This window comes from Podarcis bocagei (assembly GCF_964188305.1).
Source record: "Podarcis bocagei genome assembly, chromosome: 4".
Classification (NCBI taxonomy): domain Eukaryota; kingdom Metazoa; phylum Chordata; class Lepidosauria; order Squamata; family Lacertidae; genus Podarcis; species Podarcis bocagei.
This window is the reverse complement of record NC_138128.1, coordinates 44,781,065-44,799,024: the sequence shown is the minus strand read 5'-3', so window position 1 is coordinate 44,799,024 and position 17,960 is coordinate 44,781,065. Positions and strand designations below refer to the sequence as shown.

Genomic DNA, 17,960 nt, shown 5'->3' with positions numbered 1-17,960 from the left:
ATTTTTTTTTGTAAAACCAATAAAAAAATATTTAAAAAAAAAAGATTTTGAACTTCACGAAGCATGTACAGCCGTGCTTGCAGTAGCTGCTCCTTTCGCCTGGATGTCTGTCAGAGCCCTAACCTGATCACATTTGACAAGCAGCATTCAGAACCTTCATATCTCAGCACACATTTCATGGCTAGAATTAGGAAGGCTCAATACACAGCTGCAACTAGAGAGGCTGCAGAGGAACAGAGGGGGAATTCAAATCAGGGATCATGATGGTACAAGTTTATATTAGTTACTCCTAATGCCATTTCAGCAGGATGATGTCCTAGTGTGGTTAATGTGCACTACAAAGGGGCCTGACACTGTGGTCGATGGCAGAAATGCTTCTGAATACCAGCCGCTGGAAACCACAGGAGGCGAGAGCTCAGGTCCTGCTTAAGGTTTCCCACAAACATCTGGTTGGCCACTATGAGTACAGGATGCTAGACTAAATGGGTCATTGGCCTGACCCAGCAGGCTTTCCTTATGTTGTTATGGCACCCCTTACAGAATCTGCAATACCAAACCCAAAACTAAATTCAGTTCCTGGCATCCCTGTCTGAAATCCTAGACAGCTACCGCTAGTCAGAGCAAATAATTCTGAGCAATATGGACCAATAGTCTGACTCAATATAAGGCAGCTAAGTATGCTCTTCCTATCATACAAAAACCTTGTTTAGTAGTTGTGCATATTGAGCAGGGGTTGGCAACCTAAGGCCCATGGGCCGGTAGTGGCCCACGGGGCTCGTCTATCTGGCCCATTGTGACCCTTGCTGCCCCCCACTTTTACTGGTGTGGCGCAATGTGGGGACTGACTTCCAGGTTGATGGCACCCGTGTGCATGTGCACAGGTGCTCCTCCGACCCAGATGTGTACCGGAAATAGCATGAGAAGCGCCCATGCGCATGCACACACACTATTTCTGGCACACATCCGGGTCAGAGAAGCGCTGGAAATACCATGTGCGCATGGGCACTCCTCTGATCCGGAAGAGTGCGCCTGCGCACACACTCCGACCCATCCTCCAACAGATGGAGCGTGGACTGGCCCATCATCCAGTAAGCTTGCTGACCCCTGGTATTGAGTATTCTAGCCATTTACAGAGGGGAAACTATGGTAGTCTGTTGCAACAAAAACAAAGAGTTGTGTATGACCTTACAGACTAACAAATTTTACTATGGCATAAGCTTTCATGGACTAGACAATCAGGTGCTTGGTGCTTTTGTTATCTTTAACACTGTTTTGTGAATGGTAAACTTTGCATACGTTTAAGCTTTAGCCCAGCTGTTACATTTTTGCATTTCATTTCACCATGACTTCGCTGCTTTCTTCTTCCTCTCTCTACCATCAGGTTTATACTGACCTACAAACATAGAATAGCACTTCATGTATCTCAGTGCTTCCCAAACTTGGGTGTCTCCAGATGTTTTTGAACTACAGTTTCCACCATCCCTGACTACTGGTTCCGGTAGCTGGGGATGTTGAGCGTTGTAGTCCAAAAGCAGCTGGAGACCCAAGTTTGGGAAACACTGGTGTATCTGATAAAGTGGACCCCAGTCCACAAAAGATGGTGCACATCTTTTAAGGTGCCAGAAGGCTCTTCCCTGGTGCTGTACTCTAACAGAAATACCATGTTGAAAAGGGGGTTATGAAGTTCACTTTCCAACATGAAGTTCTAGATGAGGTTGTACACCCTCTGAAGAATCATGTTTGTAGCCTGAGGGCACTCTTAGATCCATCCTTGTTATTAGAGGTGCAAGTGGTATCTGTGGTGCACAGTGCCTTTCACCAGCTTAGGTTGGCATCCCAGCTACAACCCCATCTAGATGTAGATAAGCTGGCTTCACAGATGAATGCCAATGTAAAAGAATGCTAGAAGATGTTAAAAGGCCTTGGAGAACAACTAAGTCTGTCTGGTGGATCAGTGGCTACAAACCATGATGGCCAAGCTCCGCCTCCACAGTTGGTGGCAGTATTAGAGGTGCAAGTGGCAGCATCTGATTGGCCACTGGGAGAACAGGATGTGGACTGGATGTGCCATTGGCCTGATCCTTCTTAGGGTATTGTAAAGACATTAATGTGGGTATCAGGTGAGCCACTCTTGAGAGGGCATTTCACAACTGAAGGGACTCTGCTGAGAAGGTCCTCTTCTTTAGCAACTACTCTTTGTATGTCAGACTGACTCAGGCAAAACAGTTTAGGAGGTCATAATGCATGGATTGATAAATACAGAAGGATGTCTTCTGCCAGCTTCCAAAGTCCCAGTCCGTGTAAGGCTTTGCAGGTCAAAACAAACACTTTGAATTGGGCCTGGAAGCAAATGAGGAGCCAGTGAAGGTGAGAAAGGTTGTGATGTTTTATTCTCCTTGTTTGGTATCAGACTTTTATACTGAATTTTCTTGCATTATGCTGTGCTTTAAATTCTGTTTTAAAATCTAATTGCTTCATGGCACCTAAAGAACATCCAGTCTAAGGTGACCAGCAAATGCAAATAATAACTAAAATAATAAATATATTTAAAAGTGGTCTTATGATTGCAGCAGGGATAGAATGGTAAGCAGGACTGGTGCAGATAAATGTTAAGAGAAATATAGAGTTGTGTGGATTGCAATGCATTGGAGAGGGGGAATCTGCAGGCCTCCAGGTGTTGTTGAGCTAGAATTCTCATCACTCCTGGCTAGTGGCCATGCTGGCTGCCACCAAGGGGAGTCTAAGAACACCTGAAGGACCACAGGCTCCCCATCCCTGTAATTCACGGAAGGGACTCTCATAACTAATTAACATCTCGGCATCTAAATAATAGTAATACAATGTAAGGCAGGAGACATGCCAACAAGGGGGCTGGGATAATTTTATCAAGCTTTGTGGGAGGGGGAAGAGTTTTCTTTAACAAATATTAAAAGTAACGGATGGAAAGTAGAATGCAGTATCAAATGCAAAAGGGTCCAAGTCAAAGTTTCCACAACCACTAGTTTGCTGCAGAGATCCTTCAACTATCATTCTGCAGAAGATCAACTGGGCCTGCAACTTTGGCCTGCCATGTCTTTGATACACTGAAATCTGTTATGCCAGCATTGCTTCTGGCACTATAAATAGGTGCTTCCTGGCTCCCATTAAGTTTCCTGGACACTCAGAAGATGTAACGCACCGCAGTGTATAAGGCAACGTTCCACTAAGAGTTCCAAAACACCAGTATGTGCTCCAACCCTGAGACTGGAGAGCTGAAGGAAGCACACGCGAGTTAAAACTGCCTACTTACAGCTCACCATTTTATCCCTTTTCCCTTGTGCGGTTTGTCTTTTTAGTTTGTAAGTTTGATGGAAGGCCCTCTGTCTTTCTTTCATTTATGTGTTCCGCTTTAGGAGACAACAGGACAGAAACACAGCAAATAAAAAAGAGACAAAGAAAGAAGAGGTAGAAGGATTGTGATCTCACATGCTGCTGTTTTAAGGATCAAAAGCTGGAGAAAATCTTCCCTAAAGTAATGTGCATTACTCCAGATTGTGTCCTACCATCAGTGCTGCCCATTTTGAAGTCTACACTATTTCTGAGGTTATGCATCCACATTTATATCAGTCTGATGCCTCAAACCCTATAATGCAACAGTGTTAAGCCAGGAGAAAAAGGCAAAATTGTGGTCAATTGAAGAGACGGTTATCTATTTCACTAGCTCCACTAGGCTCAGTAGGTCTATCAGCCAGGTAAGTGTTTACAGGATTACAGCCTGCACACTTCAACCAACATTTAAAGCCAAGGTAGAATCCCAAAGTACTCCACTTTGGAATTCTAAATTCTTGGTGCAGAAAGGGTGGTCCTATTTATCTTTTTAAAAGCCACAGGGCGGAAAAAACAGGCATATTTGATGAAGTACTACAGCACAGCAGTGGTTTGATGAAGTACTACAGCACAGCAGTGCCAGTGGTTCATGCTTCCAGTATAAAGCCTGAAGAGGGATCATACATATCTCTTCCCATTCCACCCACAGTAAGACACATGAGATGAGCTGGACTACCATTTGGGGCTCATGCCTCTTACCCATGGAATAAGCTGAGCAGCTTCCCTTTTGGAGATTGGCAAGCACATCCATTATTTGCATTCCCAATGCTAGTCAATTGTATGTACATTATTGCCATTTCTTTATAACCTCCAAAAGCTATTCTACATTCCAAATGAATTAACCCTTACATGAGCTGGCCCAAATACTCTTATGGAAAGGAAGAGAGATCTCAAAAAGCAAAACGGAGCATATATACCTCTATACAACTGGAAAGGCCTTGACAAAGAAGTAGAGGAAATAAAAGTGTGAGTTGTGGGCTTTTTAAATTATACTTGTCAGCTTGATCAGCAAAGTGCTGTGCAACCATGAGCCCCCGTGGGTTGGCAGTAGCACAGTGCTTTGGAGAGTGGATGGCATGCCTTAAATCCAGTGCCAAGGACCTGCGGAGTCTGGGCTAGGACTCTCTGCTGTGGAATTCTAAACCAAAATAAAGAAGCACAATGAAAAACCACATTTCCATTAGGTCAGTTTCCAAAAGCTACAGAATAGATCTGAATCAGTACTGAGCATGTTCGAGAGATGGTGTGACAGAGCTAAGAAGATACAGCTTTGGGGAACTGATAATCCCTCACCTAATCACTAATGGTTTTGTTTTGCAGCACTGAGCTTTGTTGAGGGAGATAGTGGAATCAGCAGGTTTTCCTGTGCAGATCCAGGCTGTGATGTTTAGCCAGCAGGCTCCAATCATACTACAACATAGCCTGCTCTAAACAATAGTTTGAAATCCGGGTGCTCTTACAATCTTGTAAAAAATAAATGAAGCTCCCCTTGCTCAAATAAATTCCTACTGGAAAATCTATGGTGCTACTCAATAGCTAGAGAACCCTCTACTTTACATGACAACTGGATAGAGCAACACGGAGAAGCAGCATGCCCACTAGATCTCTTTCTACAACAGGAGACCCTCAAGCAATCTGGAACTGACCACAGACAATAAGACAAAGATGATGGGCATAGTCTGTAATTGACAGGAGCTCTTCAACTGCTTGGATTTGAAAAGTTGGGGGAGGGGGGGAATGAACCACTGCATAAGGTGACACAAAAACATAGTAATACAGACAGGAGTATTTTGTCACATGTATAGTATATGCTCAACTTGGGTATATTTGATGGGTGAAATGGATAATGTTCATGGGATTTCTGGGCAGGAAGGTTTCTCTGACAATCATTCAAAAACACAGGGCACATACCTAAAGTGTGATAGCACTGTTGTGCGAGTCACAGTTACATTTTTAATCTTTAGAGTGCTTTATGATTCTGCACTGTTCCAAGTAAGACATAAAACTCAAACACAGATCCCTGCGCATTCAAAACTTCCCAGCAACAAGAGATTATCCACTGTGGGGAGACTTCTTCAGTTCCTTCATTGATGCTTCCAGAAAAGGAGAGACACCAAAGTATCAGACATCTCCTTTGGCAGTATGAACATAAACATTTTACCAGCATACTCCTCCAAATAAACTCACAACAATTGCCCTACAAATATGCAGAAAAGATAGAAACGGCTTGTTTATAACAAAGGACTAAGGAGATTAATAAATTGGCTGTTGACCTATTATTTGCTTTTCTCAGCCTCCTTAAATGATTCTTACTGACCTGTTTGTACTCCCTACTGGGCTCAGTGCAGATGAAGCACAATACTGTGCTTTACACTGCATGTGGCCAGTCTGTCATGGAGAGGTTGTTGCTTTCCAGCACTGCTTTAGTCATCCCATGTTCAGAATAACTACCCAGATGGGGAAACTTAAACCTTGGAGGACAGATGGTACCCCTTGAGCAGCTCTTGATTGCAGCGTCTATTCACCAAATCTTCTAGAGAAACTGCATCTCATCCCTTATCTATCTTTCCACAAAGTATACTGACATTGCCAACACACAACAGAGGTCCAAAGATTTTTATGATTTGCTGTCAAATAACACACACACACACACACACACACACACCCTTCCCAAAGTCTGGAGACCAAGCACCTAAATAACAAAACCTAAAGTGAATACAATATCCTTGCTAATCTGTTTGAAGCAAAAAATGTAAAGTCTTGAGGCACCTTAAAGACTAACCAATTTATTATGGCACAAACTTTCATATAGACCACAGAGTTCGGTCCACAAAAAATGTATGCTGTCGTAAATGTGTTAAGTCTTTAAGGTGCCACAAGGTAGTCTGTCAAACCTTTAGCTGAGATTTTAACAAATCCTTCTCCCTGTTCTGAGGACTTGCAAGAAACCAAAGGGAGACACTAAACTGGAAATTCAAGTTCTGTAGAGTTGTCTACACTAACAGTGTTAGTGTCTGGTATGCAGGGCCTCTTTGAGGCAAGAGTCTGTAAAGAACTGGACATGTTCTAATTTCAGTACACAGCCCCAAGACACACTAAAGCAGCTGTTCCCGACCTGGTGCCCTCCAATTTTTGCAGATGGGCTACCTCTCCTCTTCTCCCTGCCTATTGATGATGCTGGCTGGGGTTGAGGTTAGCAGCCCAAAACTTCTGGAGGGCACCAGGTTGTAGAAGGCTTCATTTAAGCCTAGTGCAGATGAGAATTCTCTTTCATGAGCTCAACATATCCCCACCTCTTTACCCTGTTCTGAGTCAACCAGCAGCTAGGGTCTAGATTAGAATTAGCCAGTGTGTCTAATGACCCCAAGACAAATGTGCTCTCCACTAGGGAAGGACCACAGTAAATAAACTCATATGGGTACAAGTCGCCAGCTCTTCCAAGTTGAAGACATTGTGTCCAATGCAAATTTTGCCCCCTGGACAGGGTTTGATAGAGCTACAAAGCTTGTTTAGTCTCAAGAATACTAAGAAGAATTACAGAATATGACAGGTTAATTGAAAATACTCCCCACATTTTCCCCAGGAACTACTGTCCTATCCGAAGTCCGAATATTTGTTTGAAACTTAAGAAATGCATAAAACAGGGGAAGGCTTGGTTAAGAGCTTCCACACTGACAGAATCCCAACTCCGACCTACTGGATATGCAAAGGCCACTCCTGTCCAGCTCTAGCCTCGCTGAGCAGCCTGGAAACTGGAAAAACTTATAACTGGTTTTCCAGGGGAAAGAGCTCTCAGCCAAACACAAGCTATTCTGGTTTACAGAAAGAAGCTGGAGCAAGACAGAAGGAAAGGGTCTGAGGCCAGGGAAGGCTGCTGCAGAGTGACAGCAGGAGAACAGCCTCCGGCAAAGAAAAATTAAACGACCCCATCATGCACACTGCAACCCCTAGTGCTGCTTATCTCCAGGGACCTATCTCCCCCCCAAAAAAACCCACCCATTCCCACAATTTCTTCCTAACACTCCGAGATTCTGCCATTCCCCTGTTTTGAAAACAGCAGACTTGGGAGTTGTAAACTCCACTAAAAGAGAATTCTGGTCTCACTCGTGTCTTGGCGGCCTCCCTTGCCCACTGACCAAACATACACACACACACACACACACACACACACACAGACACAGACACCTTGAAGGAAACTTTATTATCTTTGCTGCTGCTGCTGCTGCTACTAAGCAAAGCCCACAGACCCAGGAAGCCCCCATCTCCCAATCTACCCCTTCAGTTCCTTTCCCTTCCCACACACCCTCTTTCTTAAGGGCCAGCTTGCAACTCTGTTCCGAGGAGAGTAGGGCCTAGTGTCACTGCCTGAAGACACCGGGAGCGGGGGGGGGGGTGAGAGAGAGAGGAATCCAGAAGAAAGGAAAAAACAGGCTGGGAACAAGAAGACCCCCTCGCTGGGAGATCCACCCACCCACCCTCCCACCCAAAAGGTAAGCCGGAGTGTCTTCAACCCCTCTGCCTTTCCTGCCCAGCACAGCTCCTTCCCAATCCTCACATGGCTCTAGGAGCGCAGACATGCTCGGATGGAGGAAGCCCTTCGCCGCGCCGCATCCATGCAAAAGCCGTGGCTGGGAAGAAGCCATTGAACGGCCCCCGCCGCCACCGCCGGCTCCTCCACACACACACACACCCGGACCTTTCCCAGGCACCGGGGACGGCCTCGCGGACCTCCCCCGAACTTGATCCGAGCGCGAGCGGCGAGCTCCGAGCCTTACCTGGGGAGAAGTGGCGGAGTGTCGCTGTTGCGGGCGAGGGGCGGGACGGTGGGGTGGGGGGGGAGAAGTGGGAGACGGCGGCAAGACGGGAACTCAGAACATCCCTGCTGCCCGAGGGTGCTTTACTCCCAGCCAGCCATGGGGAGAGGAGAGAGAAAGTTCAAAATGGAAAGAATAATTGAGAAAAAGGCCAGGAGCCGGGTTGCAACTGGACCAGGCGGGAGCGGAGCGCGGCGGCGGCTGCCGAGAGGCCTAGCGGAGCGAGCGGCCGCCGAAGGAAACAGGAAGGCTTCGGTGAAAAGGAGGAAGCCCGTCCTTTGTCTGCCAGGTTTTCCCTGAACAATGGCTGCTCCTGCTGCTGTCTCAGGCCCTCTGTTGGGGCATGGAGGAGGCTCGGCTCTTGCACACACGCTCGCTCTCGCGTACACGCGCGCACACACACACCTCCCTGTGCCTTTCAGAAAGAGGCCCAGAAGCTCCTCTCCAAGGAGGAGGAGGAGGAGGAGGCCTTCCCTCCCCACTCCCACTCCTCTCTCCCCCGCTCCAGGGGCTGCTCTGATCGCATGAAAGAGGGAGGGATCTGCCATGCCTAGGCTGAGAAAAACAAAAGGGAGAGACAGACCCAGACAGAAAGAGGTAAATCCCAGGGAGGGAAGGGGACGCCAGGCAGCCGGAAAGACCAGAGGAGAGAAAGCTGCGGTGGGAGGTGATGCCATCCGCCCTTAAAGATGATGAGGATGAAGAAGAAGAAGAGGGGTGGGTGAAAAAGCTCCCCACTCTAAGTAAAGCAGGCTGGGAAGTACCAGGTCTTCTCCCACCATGGAAGAAACTCTCGGGCTCTACAGCAAAAACAGAAAAAGGCCAATTCCCCCCACCCCCATCTAAGCGGGATGGAGAGCTTCAAAGCCTGCCTTATTCCAGGTCTTGCAAATATCCCTGGTAGGAAGGAAACTTCGCCACGTTGGGAGGTTTCACTCTTTTCTTCCATCTGCGCAAATCTAGTGCCCAAATCGCTTTAATTCAATGAAAGGGTTGGGATTGCGTCCTGAAATAGCTTGAAGTGCTTTTTCCTACTGGGTAGTTTGTTGCAACGACGCACCTAAGAAGCAAAAACCCTTTGCTTTTAGTAGGAGTTACTTCCAAGTAAATTAAACATGCATAGAATCCAGCTGAAACTGATATTTTGTAACCCACAAACAACCACGAAAATAATTACTGGCGGAACTGCATGTGAGGAGATGGGCATTTAACTACTCCAGTTCCTGCTAGCTTGTAGAGTTTGATTTAGAGTAGACCAAAAGCCTAAATTCCTGCGATGCCAGATGCAAAATGTTTATATCCCAGTGTAATTAGGGCAACTGAGACATCCTAGGGCTGTGCAGTCCAAAGCCTTCACTGCAATTCCCAGGATGTGGTGCCTTTTTGTGATATGGGGTCTCTTCTAAATGTAGCCAAAAACAGTTATGTCTTCCCTTGCAGCAGGGCTGAATTTGTGTCAAGTTGTTATGAGCAACCAGTAGAACTAAACTTGTGCTGTGGCTCACCAAGGACAGCCATGGAACCTAGGGCTCAGATTGTCAGTTCCCCCCATCCAACAGAGGAGCCAACAGCTTCACAGTTTGGTTGCTGGGAATGGTGAAAGCCATTCCTTTTGCATCACTGCATGTCCTCCAGCTGTCAATAGCACAGAACCACTGTCAGGAGAAAAGGATGCAAGCTTAGCCTAGGGCTCAGCCTTGAACATGTCATGTAATCATAAATAAGAGTACCTATACTGGCCGCCTGATGAATAACTACAAATATTATGAGCACATTTAGAATTCAGTGGAAGGTTTCTAGCGCAGGATAGTGACCTGCAGGCACGTTTCAGCCTTCACATTTCTAATTTTAGAAACAGTGAATCTATAGCATTGGTCTTTATGTAAGATAGTATTGAACTAAAGCAGGGGTAGGGGAACCTGTGTCTTCCAGACATCACTGGACTACAACTCCCATAATCCCACAACAGCTGGAGAGCTACAAGTTCCTCATCATTAGGTCTAAGGCCACTGCGTCCCCTTCAGAGCTGCCCTGGGATATAGGAACCTTGTAGGTACAGACAAGATGTCTTTCAAACCCTAAATGTTACTAAGCAGGGAAGCATGAAATCCAGTACTAGCCAGAAACGAGAGACAAAGGTGAGTTTTCAGCACCTGTTCTATGGGCAATATATGTTCTGTAGAATGCAACATCCCAAAATAAGGACACATGGCAGCTTTTGCAAATGAGAACTGATGGACAGAGCTGGCAAAAGACACTTTTCCATTCAGAACTTTTAATTGCATTTTTTTAAAAAAAGTAGTAACAACACATTATTGTTTTTAACTTGGAAACTAAACCCCAAGTAAGTATCATTCCATTTTAGAGCAAGCCTTTTTAGCTACTCAGATTGGCTGGTGTTGGTTGGTATATTTAATTCTCCTGCAATGAGGAGTAATTTTGAGACACACACCAGGTAAAAAAGCCAGTAAGATTCAAGGCATAAAATTAGGTGCTTCCTTCAATTGAGCATTGGAAAATAATTGGGGGGGGGGGAGTATATAGCTGGTTGTGCAAATGTACACACATATACAGCTGCAGCTGTACAACTGTTCTAGCACAATAGACTTTTTATAAGTTACAGGTTTCTAGGTTTGACTGTAATAGAACAAACCCTCAAAATATGGATTGTGTGTCTTCCACTTAACTTAAACTTCCACTTTAGCAGCACAAGCCTAATTGTACTGGCAGCCTGAACCAGGATTGTCATATTTTCATCAGATGCTAAAATCAGAAGTCAATAAATACAGCATTTTAAATGCCTGCTACTCATCTGAGCAAGTAAGAAAATAATGGAAGAATACTTCATTCTGCAGAACTCTGAGTAACGTGCAATTGCAACTGCAGCTGAAAGGCTACACATCTGTTTTCTTTTTCATAAAAGGAGTCGGGGCTTGGATTATGTGCTGAAATACGAAATCATACACACACACAAAACGTAGCTAAAGTGCTGTGTGTCAAACTGCCACTGGGACAAACCAAAGCTCTGCTTTCGGGAACAGCCTAGCGATAGGAATGGTTCTAATTACCAGACTCTAAGCTACAGAATTCAGGTCACAAATTTCCTGAGAATCGCAGTTGGTTCTAGTGAGGGTCTAGCAAGGAGATGTGAGTCTCCGCTACATAAAAACAAAGGATCAGTCTTATGTGGTTAGTACATCTAGCACAGTATCCCCTCTCTGACAAGAACCAGCTCCAGGTGTACCAGAGGAAGCCTGAAATACTGCAATGAATCAGCATATAACTCCAGCCTTTGCCATTTGCTTTTCAGTTATTTCACTCTCCTAAACTGGTGACACCCTCAGCAAGAGGTCCTTGTATGTATTTACAAAATCCTAAACAACTTGGGCCCAGGGTACCTCAAGGATCACCCGAACACTTATATCCCATTTTGATCACTAACTAACTACTACTACGTTCTCAGATCTATGCTCAGTCTCCCAAGTGGATCACAGAGTTTCTAGCCTAATAAGCAAAGGCAGCAATAGAATTTCTCCTCTTGGCTGCTTCAATGCCATTAAAAAGCAGCATAGCCTAGGGTTCTAGCCCTAGGTGCAAGGGACAGTTTCTGGCTCTGATTTAAAATGCTACCAAGCAGTCCTCTAATAAACTTGGGTTTTGCAAGGAACGGCAGACAAAACAGGATGAGTCACAGAATAGCACCTTCATGAGCTTTGCTCCTTTCAGCAGAAGCACCATGGTGGATCTGTTATTTGATGCGCCCAGTTACTATGGCTGTAGTGATGGTGTCTGGGAAAGGATGGTGCTGCTATATGTTCACTACTGCAGCAAAGGGTTATGAGTCATTTCCAAAATTCAGGGTACCATACCATGACATAAAACACTGAATGGTCACATGGAACCTGAAAGGCTGATTGTGAAGCTATTTTCCTGATAACTCCAGAGTCTGATTTAAAAATAAATAAATAACCCTTGTAAAATATTATTATTTTTAATCATTTCCCTCTCCTGGCATCAACAGGTATCATCCTAACAATCCACAGTGGCAAGGAAACACTTCTTCAGGACCCAAAGCGGCATGAGCTTGGGAAATGGAGCCACAGCATATCCTAATGCACACATATTTGTGAGGTTTCTAACCTGTGGCTGATGCAAGTTCAAAGCTTCCTAGAAAGGGAGACCCAATCCCTGTAACAATCATATAAATCTGATATTTTGGAGGTACAGCAAAATAGCTTATCCCCTTCCACCTCCTCTTCACACCTGTATTTGTGCTACACTGGGAAGCATAGAAAAGCAACTCTAAGTGCCAGCGCTCTTTTAAATCCTTTTCATAGTGTCATAGAATTGTAGAGTTGGAAGGGACCCTGAGAGTAATCTAGTCCAACCCCCTGCAATGCAGGGATCTCAACCAAAGGATCCAGAACACTCATTTCTTTCATCTGTCATATTATGTCTTGCTAGAACAGGAAGACACTGAAAGTAATGGGGGTGCCTCTAATACTACTATAAGGACAAAAATACTGCCTGCTATAACCTTCTTGATTTCCTAAGTGCCGTACAGCCTTTATTGTATTTAACCTCACCACAATGCTGTGAGAGAAAAGTTATCAGGATTCCTCTTCTACAGGTGTGGTGGGATTGGTGCTGAACATTTCTTTCTCAAAACTATATAAGTAATCTTTAGCAGCATTTGAACAGACATCAAGAGCTTCCAGATCAAAGTACCAGATCTATTAATCTACTGGAGTGCACGTCTTTCAGGCATTCACACACTGTAGACTTCTGTCCCACCTGACATCTCAGATTCACACATCACACAACTGCACCACCATCAACACTGCAGTGACAAGGACTGTCAATATACATATTATAATGGGCTTAGGAAATGAGACAAACAAGCTTCCCAACAAAGCTAGGCAAAGCTAGAAATTCTGTGATTCAGGTTAGCTAGGCATGGAGATGGTGGGATATACCTGCCTCATGGGGTGTATCAAAATCCAGAAACTGGGGGGCTAAATTCCCCACATGTATTTGGGGAGGGTGAAAACCACTAAGTCCTGCAGACTGGTAGGTGTGGGGGTCAGCAATATCATTTTTTAGCAGCATCAGTCCATGTCACAGGAACACATCCTCTAGTAGGAACACATCTTTAGCAACCTTTGGGTAGGCAGAAAGAAAACATGCCCTGTGTGTGCATTTTATTCTCCTGTCTGCTCACTTAGGGCACCCTTATGCTACAGCAGCCTTGCAGCGCATCCTCACCTTCAGCGATCCCTCTCTGGAGCAGGTCCACAAAGATGCAGCAGCTCCAGCTGGTTCTGGTTCTGGTCAAGTTAATAATTAAAGAGGCATTGGATGGATGCTGAAGCAGGACTGGGATGTGGTTGGCGGAAGTCCTATTCAGTCTCCATTGGGAGGTATTGTGTATTTTGTGTTCTCATTTTGTATTTTAATGTTGTGAACCACCTTGTGATCTTTGGACAAAGGGCACTATACATATTTTAACAGGAAGAGGAAGAGGAGGAAGAAGATCCCTTCCACCTTTTATACATAGGAGTCCAGCAGCACAAGAACCAACCTCTCTCTCTCTCTCTCTCTCTCTCTCTCTCTCTCTCTCTCTCTCTCTCCCCTCCTCCTGCAGTTCTCTCTTCAGTCTTTTCATGTGCCACAGTTCACCAGCCCCTTTTTACTGTACTCTGTGCAGCTAGCACTGGTGCTCTGGGAGATATAAATCACACAGACACAGCTTTACGGCCATTGATCCAACCACGTGGCAACGGATGCTGCTCTCCGACGAGGAGCACTTCCCCTTGTTAGAAGAGAGACACAGCTGCTCAGAAACTTAAGTCCTTTTCGCTGGGGCTTTGCCAAGATTGGATAGCCAAGATGGTTAGAACGCCTTAGGGAATATGGAGGGTGCAGGTTGGGTCGGATTTCCAGATCCTATGTGTAGGACCCTGAGGAGCTTGAAGGGACACTCCAGAGAAAGCACCAAAACAATTGCTCACCAACAAATCCTGGGGCTGTGTGTGTGTGACGGTGGGGAAGGGCCCTCATCTGAGGGGCAGGCTGTCTACTCCAGGACTCATTGGCATGCAAAGTCACCGGAGGAGAGGGGGGGACCTCTGCACCTTGCAAAGGCCACAGCTGAGCAGGTGTTTCCTGTCACTTGTTTCAGGCAGTTAAGTGCTTCCTTCAGGGCCTGCTAAACAGAGTCCTTCATCTTCCCTCTCTAGCCTAGCCCTAGTTCCACAGGCAAATAGTCCACTGTCATTTTATCTCATTTCTTTTGTTGCCGCTGATCAATGAGGTTTCCAAAGAGCTGCCCCCTGCAAGGCAGCTTCTATGCTATGTTCCCAGTACCCAGGTATGCTTCTGCTATGGGTGCCACTCAGCTTATCTCCTGTGCTATACAGGAACATGTGGCTACTTCATGTGTAGCAGGGCCTCAGGTGGGGTCCAGCAGTTTTTGCTCCAGCTGGATTCTATTAGGTTACAAAAACTTACCTGATTTTACATACAGATTCCTGGCATGACAGTATTCTGAACAACAAAGCTAGTTTTACCAACTTTTTCATTGGCTTGCAGGCACCTTTAGCATATAGCAACCTGGAATAATTTGATCTCTTCTGTTGTTTGTTGGTAGCTCAATATAATCAAGAGACTGTGTCTGTCTAGAGATAAATAAATCATTGTTTTTTACTAAGGAAACCGAATGAAGTGGCCTGTATAAAATCATGCAATATCAATTTGATTTATTATTATTTTTTGCATAATCTACTCCTTTTCTGTTAGCCATAGGGAGGAACAAAGAGCTATGCCAGGTGCTAAATCTGTTCTGCTTGTCTACTGAAATTCCTGTCTTCCTCCCCCTCTGGCTTCTGAGATTTCATATGATGTTCAGGGCATTTTCAAGTCTTGTTTTGCAGCCTTAAGGGCTAGAAACTTAAAAGAAGGTGACATTCTCAGGATGCTGAAGTTTGACCCCAACACCAATTCTTGTGCTTGCATTGTATGATAATGTAATGCACATTGACCTGAATAAAAGGCGGAAAGCATGCCTTAATTTGTTTGATGGCCCTGCACTGCCCCTGGAAGATAACTGGAAGAGACATCAGGTGTCTCTGAACCAGTCATTGAGACAGAAGGGAAATTATTTTAAATTTGCTCTGATTGCAACTTTGAAAACATTTAGACAGAGCTTGTAACTGTCGCTGATTCCTGCACTAAGCTATTAGACCAGAGATTCTGAAACCATAAGCTCCATTTAGGTGATCCCAACAAAAGATTGTGAGCAGTCAATAATATTTTTTTTGTTGGCTCTGTGCCTGATTTGTTGTTGGGGTTTTTTTCTGACAATTGAGATTGAGGTCATTTTGACCAGCGAAGGAATTATCAAACAAGCTAACAAGGACTTGGCCTATGGCCCATTATTTTCATAATAGAACACTGGTACAGTTTACTAATTTCTCCCTTTTTTAAAAAATGCCACTTAAAGGGGCACTTCTCGGTGGCCTGGCCTAGAGCCTTTGGTTTTCACTGGGTGGTGCTGGTTTTGAACATGAAGCTGGCATTGAAAAAGAAGCAAGTGCTACTATGTGATTCTCTGAGACGAGTTTTCAAGTGTCTCTCTACAACCATACTGCTCCCTAAATTGACTTCCTGAGCCTGCATTGCTATAGTCACCCACTGCAGAGTAAGCCCCATTGAACTCATTGAAACTTACTTCTGAGTAAACAATGGGTACAATTTTTATTTATTAATTGTTATTTCATAAAATATATATGTGCCGCTTGATTGTAGAAAATATTTTTCCTATGAGGGCTACTTATATTAATTTTCAGCAACTGGATTTGTTGCCCAGTTGAGGAAAACTTCCACCTGGCCCACTGACCAACCACTAGTTCACTCTTACTTGGACATTTGAAGCACATTAAAGGACACCGGAGAAAGCACATTCTTTCCCTCACAGAATTCTAGGCACTGTAGTTTACCCTTCACAGAGTTATGATTCCCAACAACCCTTAACAGGCTACAGTGCCCAAAATTATTTTGAGGGAAAGAAGGTGCTTTGAAAGTGCTTTAACTATGTAGGGTACACACAGCCTTACCCTCTAGCTGCTCAGTGACATCAAGCCTAGTGGACAGGGTTGGTGGAATTGGAAAAATCACAATAACAAACAGCCATACAGCATGCAGAGGGAAGAAAATGCTTCATAAAAATGCCCTAGTGCAACTTTCTCCAACTTGGTGCCCTCAAGATATTTTAAACTACAACTCCCATCATTCTTGACCATTAGCCACGCTGGCTGGAAGTGATGAAAACTAGAGTCTAACAACATCTGGAGGCCACCAAAATCGGGAAGGCTGCTCTAGCGGATAGCTAGAAGGAAGGCCTGTGGCACCCAAAGTGCTCTTGTGGTTCCCATGGGATTGGTGCCCTCTTAAGGGGGAGCAGCTATCCCTATAGGGAAGTAGCGATCACTCTAGTTTTGAGGTCTAGATTAACTGGCAAGCCAATGTACTTGCTAACCAAAACCCTACAGAAAGATGTCTGTACTAGCAAAACCTTTTGCTGGAAACTACCACACACCCAGCTTCTGCCAACCTAGCAGTTCAAAAGCACGTCAAAGTGCAAGTAGATAAATACCGTATTTTTCGCACCATAGGGCGCACCGGACCATAGGGCGCACCCAGTTTTTAGGGGGGGAATTCAAGAAAAAAAATCTTTTTCCCCCCCGCAGCCCCAAAGAGCAGCGTACAGGCTGCACACAACCTCTCCCTGCCGGAGGGGTTGCGTGCAGCTATGGATCAAGCCAAGGCAGCGAGCGGGATGGATCCCGCTCGCTGTTTTGGCTTCCCCTTTAGCCCCGTGCAGCCTCTCCTTGGCGGAGGGGCTGCACAGGGCTTTCCTGGCTTTACTGGGAGGTGGTGGGATTCCCTCACCTCTCCCCAAAGCCCGCAGAAGCCGTGCAAACCCTTTAAAGAGATCACGGCTTCTCCTGGCTTTCCTGGGAGGCGGGGGGATTCCCCCACCTCCCGCAAAACCGGCAGAAGCCGCGCGCCTTTTAAAAGGGCTGCACGGCTTCTCCTGGCTTTCCTGGGAGGCGGGGGGATTCCCCCACCTCCCGCAAAACCGGCAGAAGCCACGCGCCTTTTAAAAGGCTGCACGGCTTCTCCTGGCTTTCCTGGGAGGCGGGGGGATTCCCCCGCCTCCCGCAAAACCGGCAGAAGCCACGCGCCTTTTAAAAGGCTGCACGGCTTCTCCTGGCTTTCCTGGGAGGCGGGGGGATTCCCCCGCCTCCCGCAAAACCAGGCTCCCCCCCCCAGCCTTCTAGCCAAGTCGGGGGACAGCGGCAAAGGCGCGCTGCGCCCCTGCCACTGTCCCCCGAGTTTGCGGGGCTGGCGACGGGGAGGAGCAGGCTTCTCCCCCCGCCAGCCTTCTAGACAAGTCGGGGGACAGCGGCAAAGGCGCGCTGCGCCCCTGCCGCTGTCTCCCGAGTTTGCGGGGTTGGCGACGGGGAGGAGCAGGCTTCTCCCCCCACCAGCCTTCTAGCCAAGTCGGGGGACAGCGGCAAAGGCGCGCTGCGCCCCTGCCGCTGTCCCCCGAGTTTGCGGGGCTGGCGACGGGGAGGAGCAGGCTTCTCCCCCCGCCAGCCTTCTAGCCAAGTCGGGGGACAGCGGCAAAGGCGCGCTGCGCCCCTGCCGCTGTCCCCCGAGTTTGCGGGGCTGGCGACGGGGAGGAGCTGGCTTCTCCCCCCGCCAGCCTTCTAGCCA

The 17,960-nt window shown here is 46.2% G+C and overlaps 1 protein-coding gene across 3 annotated transcripts in view; it reads right to left on the bottom strand.

The window, feature by feature from the left end:
• LDB1 (LIM domain binding 1) overlaps nt 1–17,960 on the bottom strand; it is a 62,968-nt gene that overhangs the window by 22,467 nt on the left and 22,541 nt on the right. The window contains exon 1 of one of the 3 annotated variants that reach the window (XM_081192265.1): nt 8,142–8,555. The exons of the other annotated variants lie outside the window; for them this stretch is intronic. The gene's annotated coding sequence lies outside the window, so the exon portion shown is untranslated. Of the gene's footprint in view, nt 1–8,141; nt 8,556–17,960 lie in introns of those variants that run through there. 3 annotated transcript variants of the gene reach the window in all.